Source organism: Myotis davidii, unplaced genomic scaffold, assembly GCF_000327345.1.
Source record: "Myotis davidii unplaced genomic scaffold, ASM32734v1 scaffold448, whole genome shotgun sequence".
In the NCBI taxonomy this organism is placed as follows: domain Eukaryota; kingdom Metazoa; phylum Chordata; class Mammalia; order Chiroptera; family Vespertilionidae; genus Myotis; species Myotis davidii.
The window spans coordinates 2,625,337-2,634,364 of record NW_006383009.1 but is presented as its reverse complement, the minus strand read 5'-3'; positions in this window follow the sequence as shown (position 1 = coordinate 2,634,364).

Sequence of the window (9,028 nt, the reverse complement as noted above, 5' to 3'; positions counted from 1 at the left end):
TAGAGGCCTAGTGCACGGGTGGGGGCCGGCTGGTTTGCTCTGAAGGGTGTCCTGGATCAGGGTGGGGGTCCCCACTGGGGTGCCTGGCCAGTCTGGGTGAGGGGCTGAGGGCTGTTTTCAGACTGGGAGTGACTGGAGCTCCCAACTGCTCCTCTTTTTTTTTATTCTGGGCCAGCTTTAGCTTTGAGGGTTGGCTCTAGCTCTTAGGCCTCTGCTGCTGAAAGTAGATTTCTGACCTTTGCATACAATGTTGCGATCCTGCTGGCTGAAGCCTGGCTGGACTAAAGCAGGTTTCTGGGGTTTTGTTTAGCTTCTATATTTGTTACATAGTTGCTTAGAGTTGCAGCTCAGAGGCCTGCAGTGGCAGGCAGGGGACGTTGGAGTCCTCCGTCACTGAAGCAAGCAAGCCTCATGTTAGTTTCAAGCTGCCTGGCTGTCGGCCGCCATCTTGGTTGGCAGTTAATTTGCATATCACCCTGATTAGCCAATGGGAAGGGTAACGGTCATACGCCAATTACCATGTTTCTCTTTTATTAGATAGGATGGTCCTCTGTCTTTGTGACTGCTTCTTTTTTGTTGTTTTGTTAACCCGCACCTGAGGATATTTTTTCCATTGATTTTTTTTTTTACGAGAGAGTGGAAGGGAGGGAGCAAGGAGAGAGAGAGAGAGAGAGAGAGAGAGAGAGAAACATTGATGTGAGAGACATCAATTGGTTGTGATTGGTTGCCTCCTGACCGGGGCTGGGAATTGAAGCTACATGCCCTTGACTGGGAATTGAACCCACAACATTTTGGTCCCAGGGCCGGCACTCTAACCACTTAGCCAAACCAGCCAGGGCATGACTGCTGCTTTTATTTAGCCTAGCGTTTTCAAGGCTCGTCCATGTCAAAGCATGTATCATGTTTCATGTCTTCTTACCACTGAGTAATAATATTCCAGTGTTTGGCTATACTACATTTAGTTTATCCTTTAATTTGGTTGATGGACATTTGGGTTGTTTTCGCTTTGGGGCTATTGCGAATAATACTTCTATGAGCATTTATGTACAAGTTGTTATGTTTCACTTCTCCTGAGTATATATCTAGTAGTGGAATTGCTGGGACACATGGTAACTCTATGGTTAACCTTTTGAGGAACCACCAAGCTAGCAAAGCAGACGCATCCTTTTTCATTCCCACCAGCGGTGTGTGAGGGTAGGTTTCTTAATGCTGAAGAATTTGGTTTGCTTGGGCAATGACTGACTTATAGAACTCTTATTAGCTGTGCTTTTAAAGGTACACTAGTACTTAATGCCTTTTTAAAAAAACACTAGACATTTATTTATTATGAGACTAAGTACTTTGATACAGTTGAAACTAAAGATACATAAATTTTGCACCCTGCCTTTTTACTTAATTGAATGGGAAGCTGCACTTAAGCATTCAAACAACTTAGTAACTATACAGTACTTTATAAATATACCGTATTTCCTCTATTGTTTAACATTTAGGGCATGTTCAACTTTTCACTTCTGCTGTGAAGATACGTATTGTTGACATATATTTTTCTGTATTCCGAGATACTTAAGAGATTCCCAAAAGTATAGATGGAGAACATGAACACTCACTCCCAACACTCTTGACTTATATTGGCAAGCTGCTTTTATTTATTTATTGTTTAAAATATGTTTTTGTTGATTTCAGTGAGGAAGGGAGAGAGAGAGAGAGAAAGAGAGAGAGAGAGAGAGAGAGACATCAATGATGAGAGAGAATCATTGATTGGCTGCTTTCTGCAGGAGTGAGCCTCAACCCGGGCAGTGCCCTGACCAGGAGTTGAACCATGACCTCCTGGTTCATAGGTCAATATTCAGCCACTGAGCCACATGGCAAACTGCTTTTAAAAAATACTCATGACACTTATGGTTCCACCATCAGTGTACGAGTGTTCATTTCACTGTGTCCTCATTAGCACTGGGTGTTCTTTCTTGTTAAAAATAAAATAAAATAAAAAACAAAACCTTAATTTCAAGAAAACCTTTCTATTATAGTAACATATAGAAAATTGCACAAGTCATTCATGCTTAGCTTGATGGATTTTCATAAAGTCGACACGCCTGTGGGACCAGACCCAACTCATTAGAACATCTTCAGCCCCTCAGAAGCTACCATCACGCCCTCTTCCAGGGACCAACTGCTCCCACGGCCTCCCCAGGTAATACCAGAGGGGGAAAGGCCTTGCTCCCTTAGTGCATTAAAATGTATCCACATTTCTAACCCTTTAGCCATTTGCATGTGTTTTGGAAATCCTGAGCCTGTATTTTGCAAAGATAGGTTTCTTTATTTCAGGGTCCCAGTTGGGTGGGAAAAGAGGGAGACCATGTGATTTCTAAATTCCAGGATCCCAGGTTCGCCCTGGGTAGTGTGCATGCTTGTGCTCAGTCTCCCTCTCGGGAGTATGGTGGGACTTCTTTCTTACTATCTTGCTTAGGCAACCAAGGGCTTTTTTCCTCCCCCAGATGTTTGAGATATAATTGATGTATATAACTATATAATAAAAGCGTAATATGCTAAGTGTCCGACTGACTGTTCAACTGCTATGATGCATACTGACCACCAGGGGGCAGATGCTCCGACCAGTAGGTTAGCTTGCTGCTAGGGTCCAGCCAATCGGGACTAGGCAAGCGGGCCAGATACACCCTGGAGCCCTCCCATAATTCCTCCCTGGCTGGCTGGCCAACCTCCTGCAGTCTCTCCCCGGCCAGCTGGCCCCCATTGGCCTGATCGGGACTGGGCGAGAGGGCCCCGATTTGCCCCAATCGCTGGCCAGGCTGAGGGACCCCACCTGTGCATGAATTTGTGCACCGGGCCTCTAGTTGGCATATAACATTGTATAAGCTTAAGGTGTACAGCATAACGATTTGATATATGCATACATTACAAAATGATTGCCATAATAGGATTAATTAGCATTCATCACCTCACCGTTATGATTTTTTTTCTTGTGAAGAGAGCTTTTGAGATCTACTCTCTAAGTAACTTTCAAATATACAACACGGCATTGTTAATTATTGTCACCATGTTGAACATGACATCCCCAGGACTTAATTGGAAGTTTGTACCTTTTTAAAATTTTTTGTTAATCCTGACCCGAGGATATTTTTCCATTGATTTTTAGAGAGAATGGAAGGGAGAGGGAGAGACAGAGAGAGAGCAACATTGATGTGAGAGAGACACATCAATTGGTTGCCTCACACATGTGCCCCAACCAGTGCTGGGGATTGAGCCTGCAACCAAGTACATGCCTTTGACTGGAATCAAACCTGGGACCCTTTAGTCTATGAGCCCGCGCTCTATCCACTGAGCCATGTCAGCTGGAGTGGAAGTTTGTACCTTTTGACCTGCTTCACCCAGTTCTCTCACCCCGACCCCTGCCTCTGGCAGCCATCAATCTGATCTATTTCTGTGAGTTCAGTAGTTTTAGATTCACATCAGTCAGACCACACAGCATTTGCCTGTCTCTGTATAACTGATTTCACGGACCATCTATGCTGTCGAAGAGGATCTTTGTTTGTTTTTAGAATCGAACCAGTGATCTCTTGGTTCATAGGTCATGCGCCACCTTGGCCAGGCAAGGGCCTGGATCTTAATTCCTAGAAGGGTGACTGACATCATGCATCTCCAGGGAAGACTAATTGGTTCATGGATTTCTGGAAAGGGTCAGATGTGGCCTTCTCAAGCTATTTTCTATATCTCTTGGTTCATAGGTCAGTGCTCAATCACTGCGCCACCTCGGCCAGGCAAGGGCCAGGATCTTAATTCCTAGATGGGTGACTGACATCATGCATCTCCAGGGAAGACTAATTGGTTCATGGATTTCTGGAAAGGGTCAGATGTGGCCTTCTCAAGCTATTTTCTATCCCCTCTGCTCCTCCTCAGTTCACAGACTCACTTTCTCAGTCAGACTGCACACACACACAGAGGACGGACTGTTCTGGGGCCTGCTCTGCGGGCAGGGTCAGCCTGGCCCTCTGTAAGGAGAGGAGAGGCACCCCCAACAGCAAGGCCATCACAAACCATGGCGTGAGCACCTCATCATTCGGGGATCCCTGTTGGTCGTTCAGCGCCCGGCCATATGCCTTAGCAGGGCCCTCTGTGTGTCTGTCTGCAGGTGGCAGTGCTTTGAACCCTGTCACAAACAAAATCAAACTTAAAGCCTAGGATTCTCGCTGTGCTTCCACTATTCGCCACAAGGTGTCAGTGGACTGCATGGGAGAGGAGGGTGTTCCTAAGAGCAGATGGCACTTGAGCCCCTGTGTGCCAGCCAGCCCGGGACGAGGGGCCCTCCTTCTCAAGTCCTGTCAGAAGCCCGAGTGGGAGTCGTCCGAGCGCCTCCTTTCTCCATTGCCCCCCCCCCCACACCCCGCGGCTCTCTCTGTGGCCCCAGCACATCTACACCCAAAGAGGCCTGTGTCCTCTTCAGGACATCGCTCCCCGCTGCGCACCAATGGCCGGGATTCACTACGCGCCAGGCTGAGACGGAAACACAGAACCCCCTGATTTAATTACGGAAACAACACTAGATGCGGGCACAACTGGGTGCCTGTTTGGCAGACGCGGAGGTGGAGGAATGGAGGGTAATGGCCGCCAGGACCAAAACCCCCGAGGCAGCGCCCAGCCGCGTGCTGAGCCACTCACGGCAGACGCCCCGTCACCAGGTGGAAGAGCCGGGACGGGCTGGCCTGGCCTGTGTCCCGGGTGACAGGCAGACAGGTCGCCGCAGTGGTCATTCTGCAACAGCAGCCTCCTCCTGCCTCGAGGTCCTGGCGCCCAGGTCCACTGGTTTCTCGGCCATGTCCTACATGTGTCACCCCTCCAGCTCTCACCTACAAGGGGGTGCTCCTTCTTTGCTCAAAATCTCCTACCCTCAAGTCCTGTTACGGGACAGTGTACCCCCAAACTCCTATACTGAAGTTCTAGTCCCCAGGACCTCAGGATGTGACCGTGTTTGGAAAGAGGGTTGTTACAGATATAATTAGTGAGATTAAGATGAGGTCATACTGGAGTAGGGCCCTATATGACTAGTGTCCCATCCAATAGGATTGGTGTCCCTTAAAGGGACTGCGTGAAGGTGGAGACCCCCGGGAGAGTGCCATGGGAGATGATTGGGGCAGTGACAGGCCGAGGAGGGCGCAGCCGAGCCCCGGAGGCTTGGAGAGACCTGGTTCTCCCCGACCCCTCAGAGGGAACCAACCTTGCCCATACCTTGATTTGGGGCCGGATTTGACATCTCAGTTTTTGGACCCCCACAATTATGAGGCAACACATTTCTGTTGTTTAAGACACTCGGCCAGTGGAACTTAGTTACGGCGGCCACAGAACAAGATGCAGACCCAATTCCCATACCTTCCCTTCCGTCTGCTGTGGGTCAGGACTACGGCCGCTGTGGGGCCCAGGAAGGCACAGGCAGGCGTCAGCTCCTTTACCCCACAGGCCCAGTCTCGGTGGCACTGCCCTGTCCCCTCTAAGAGGGGGTGCCCTTCCCCAGAGAGAGGCTCGGGGAGGGGGAGGAGCCTTGGCCCCACTTCCAGGCAGCAGCAGTGCCTGCCCAAGAGGGTCCTTAGAGCCTCAGCTCAGCCGCCACCGCCCCCGCCCCCGCTCGGCCACTGAAGGATCGGATCGTGTTGGGTGGGCCCTGCGTTCCAGCTGATGCCTGTGGACCCTCAGGTGGGAGGTGAGTGAGGACCGGGGTCTGTTAACCTCAGCCCAGACCGGTCCTCATGGGGCCCTGAAGCAGGAAGTGACCTGTGCAGGGCTGAAGTGACCGGGGCCGAGGAGGAGCAGGTACATGGGCTGGAGGGAGGAAGAAGGAACAGTGGGTTCTCCGCAGGGGCTCAGGTCAGCATCAAGGCTCACCTGAGAGGACACTGCTGTGTTCCTCATCCTCCCCTGGCCCACCTGGGGTCGGGGCTGATGGCGCTTAACCTTCGCTTTCTCCTGCTGCTCTGGTGACTGAGGAGTAGGCATCCTGGTTCCCACTTTGCAGACAAGAAAAGGGAGGCTCCGTTAGCCAGCTCCACCCCAGAGGCTGAGAACCCGCAGCCCCACATCCTGAGTCGCCAGCCACGCTGGCTTCTGGAGCAGAACACCCGGTGCTGGGTGCTGGCCCGGCCCTGGGTTTGAGGGAAGCCGGGTTATGGAGCAGCCAAGCTGGGACCCTCTGCCACAGAGGCCCCTCTTCCTCCTCCTCACCCAGTTCATCACTGATTCTTATTAAACCACGGATACCATCTTATCACCCAGTGTGACCAAGCCCCATGCCCCCAGGGCTGCCGGCTAAACAAAGGGCCTCTGTGCCCGCCCCCTCCGTCATCGCCCAGCCTGCAGGACAGCAGGTAGCCAGCGAATGGGGGGCGTGGGGGCAGGCGCAGCTGCGCCGCACGGTGCACGCTCATTCCCTTAATCCTCCTCCACTAAGTGCTGATTGCGGGGCCTGGGGACTCCAGGGGCCTGATCCCCCTGCCACCTGACGGCCGCGGGCGCGGAGAGCGGGAGCAGCTGGCGGGCGCACTTCCCGGCGGCGGCAGATGCCAGGCCAGATTATTCAGGGAGAGCTGCGCGGGGCCGGCATTTGCACTTCAAAGGGGTCGGGCCCCAGTTCCCCACTCAGGGGACCCGGGTCTATTCTGGGGAAAATCAAGTTGCCTTGAGTGAGTTACCCACCCGGGCCCACCCCTTCTTAACAGGGGGCACCCGGGGCCTGCCCGGTCCCGCGGCCCGGGACTGAGCGGTGGCCTTCAGGCTCAGGCCTCTCAACGCTGGCGATGGGCCCAGCTGTGCTGACGCCCGAACCCCCAGATCCTTATTTGGAAATGGGATCCTTGCAGACATTAGTTCAGATGAGGTGGCCCCTAATCCAATATGACTGGTGTCCTTACACAAAGGGGAGAGACAGCCAGAGCGAGGCCACGTGCAGACAGCGCAGGCAGCGGAGAGCTGGGGCGGAGGGTGGAGGGCGCTGCTGCAGTTAAGCCAGGGACCCAGGGACGCCCAGGGACCCAGGGACCAGGAGCTGGGAGAAACGAAGGACCTCCCAGAGCCTTCAGGGGAGGCCCTGCCCACACCGTGCTGTCTGGCTCCTGGTCCCCAGAATGGGAGGCGACAAATTTCGGGTGTTTCAGGCCACCCCGTCTGTGGCACTCGCTAGGCAGCCCTAGGGCACTAACAGAGCCCTGGAAGGTAGGAGGTGGTATCCCAAGTTACCCAAAGAGGAGGATGGGGAGCAGGCTGAGAGCTCCCCACTCGCAGGGCAGGAGGCTAAAGGTGGGGGGCCTCTGCCCTCGGCCACCCTCCTGGGCAGCTTCACCCGGACTGGCTCTGACACAGGTGGCCTGTGGTGCCTAGGGTTGGGGAGGCCACCCCATGTAATCAGGTGTGACCAGGGCCCTAAAGCTCCTAAATGGACGGAAGACAGAGCACCCTCCTCTACCCAGACCCAGGCTCCCCCGCTGTTTTCACAGCGCACCCTGTTATTACTCATGTTTGTGTCTCCAGGACCAGAAAGCCAGACCTGAGCGTTACTGGAGTCCAGCCCTCTCCCCACTCCCCCGCTCTACTCAGCACGGGTGGATGAAACTGGGTGCCTCCAGGGCTGCGTATTGGGTGGGGATTTGAAAGAAATGAGCACCCTCACGGAGCTCATGGGCTGGAGGAAACCGGAAGGAAGGTGTTTCAACTCCTTCCAGGCCTGTGCTGTGTGTGGGGCAGCCGGCAGCCCTCATGGGGGGCAGCAGGTACTGAGGCCCGGCCTGGCCCCGAGCACAGATGCTCTTCCTGTCCCCGGGACAACTCTGCAGGTGCTCAGCACTGCTCACTGCCAGGAACCAAACGTGTTATGAACTTGGGCAAGTTACAGAGAGAGAAGGCATATTCTCTCTACATTGAACCTCTTCTACATGCAAGGTGACAGGCACTGTTAAGGACTTCTCCGATGCCTCAGCAAATCTCCATGGTGAGACTCCAGGTATGTGCAGGGCAGCTGGCTCCGCCAGACCTGGGCTGGCAAGGAGAGGGGCCTGGGCTGCTGTGCTGTGTGGTGCAGATCTGCGAGTACCCAAAAGCCAGCCCACCGGTACCCCCCCGAGCAGCGGCCAGAAGCCAGCCCAGCTCATCCTTGGCCACAGTGGGTGCTCAGTCCTTGGAGAGTGCTCTGAGTGAGTGAGACTTCCCAGAGGCTTACGGCCAGTTCCCCCAAGTGACCTCAAGCAAACCCCAAACCTCTGAGTTCCAGCTTCTCTAATCCACGTCTGAGGGTCCTTGGTGAAGGCGCCTACCCTCTGGGTGCTGGCGAGGCCATCTCAGGCTGTACCATATTTTTCCTGTGTGTAAGACACCCCCATGTATAAGATGTCCCCCACTTTTCCAACCCAAAATTAAGAAATCAATATTTTAAACACATTTTTATTTAGTAACTAGAGGCCCAGTGCACGAAATTCATTCACAGGTACAGTCCCTAGGCCTGGCCTGTGATCAGGCCATCTTCCCTGGCTGCTGGCAGCTGGCCCCACCCTCTGCCGTCACCGCCCCCCCCGCCCCCGCCCCAGTTTTCCTGTTTGCCATCAGGCAATCGGAGCCTGCTGGCCGGTGGGGAGGGACCAAGAGGCTGGCCGTTCCCATCCACTCGCCAACCCTGCCCCCCCAGTGCAGGTCACCCTCTGTGTGTGGGGCGACTAGTGGGCAGGGGCCTTGGCCTGGCACTGCCCACATCTGGGGCCACCCACTCCTGGCTCCCCATTCCCCATTGGGTGATTGGCACCTGCCTGCTGGGGGAAGGGACCAAGAGGTTGACTGGCAGGCCCCAATCAGGCGATCAAGGCCTGCAGGTTGGGGGCAGCTCCTGCATTGAGCATCTGCCCCCTGGTGGTCAGTGAACATCATAGCGACCAGTGGTTCTGCCATTCGGTTGATTTGCATATTAGCCTTTTATTATATAGGATTACCACAGGTAATGTTTACATACCAGTACTATGATATTATGCTGCAGATCAATTTA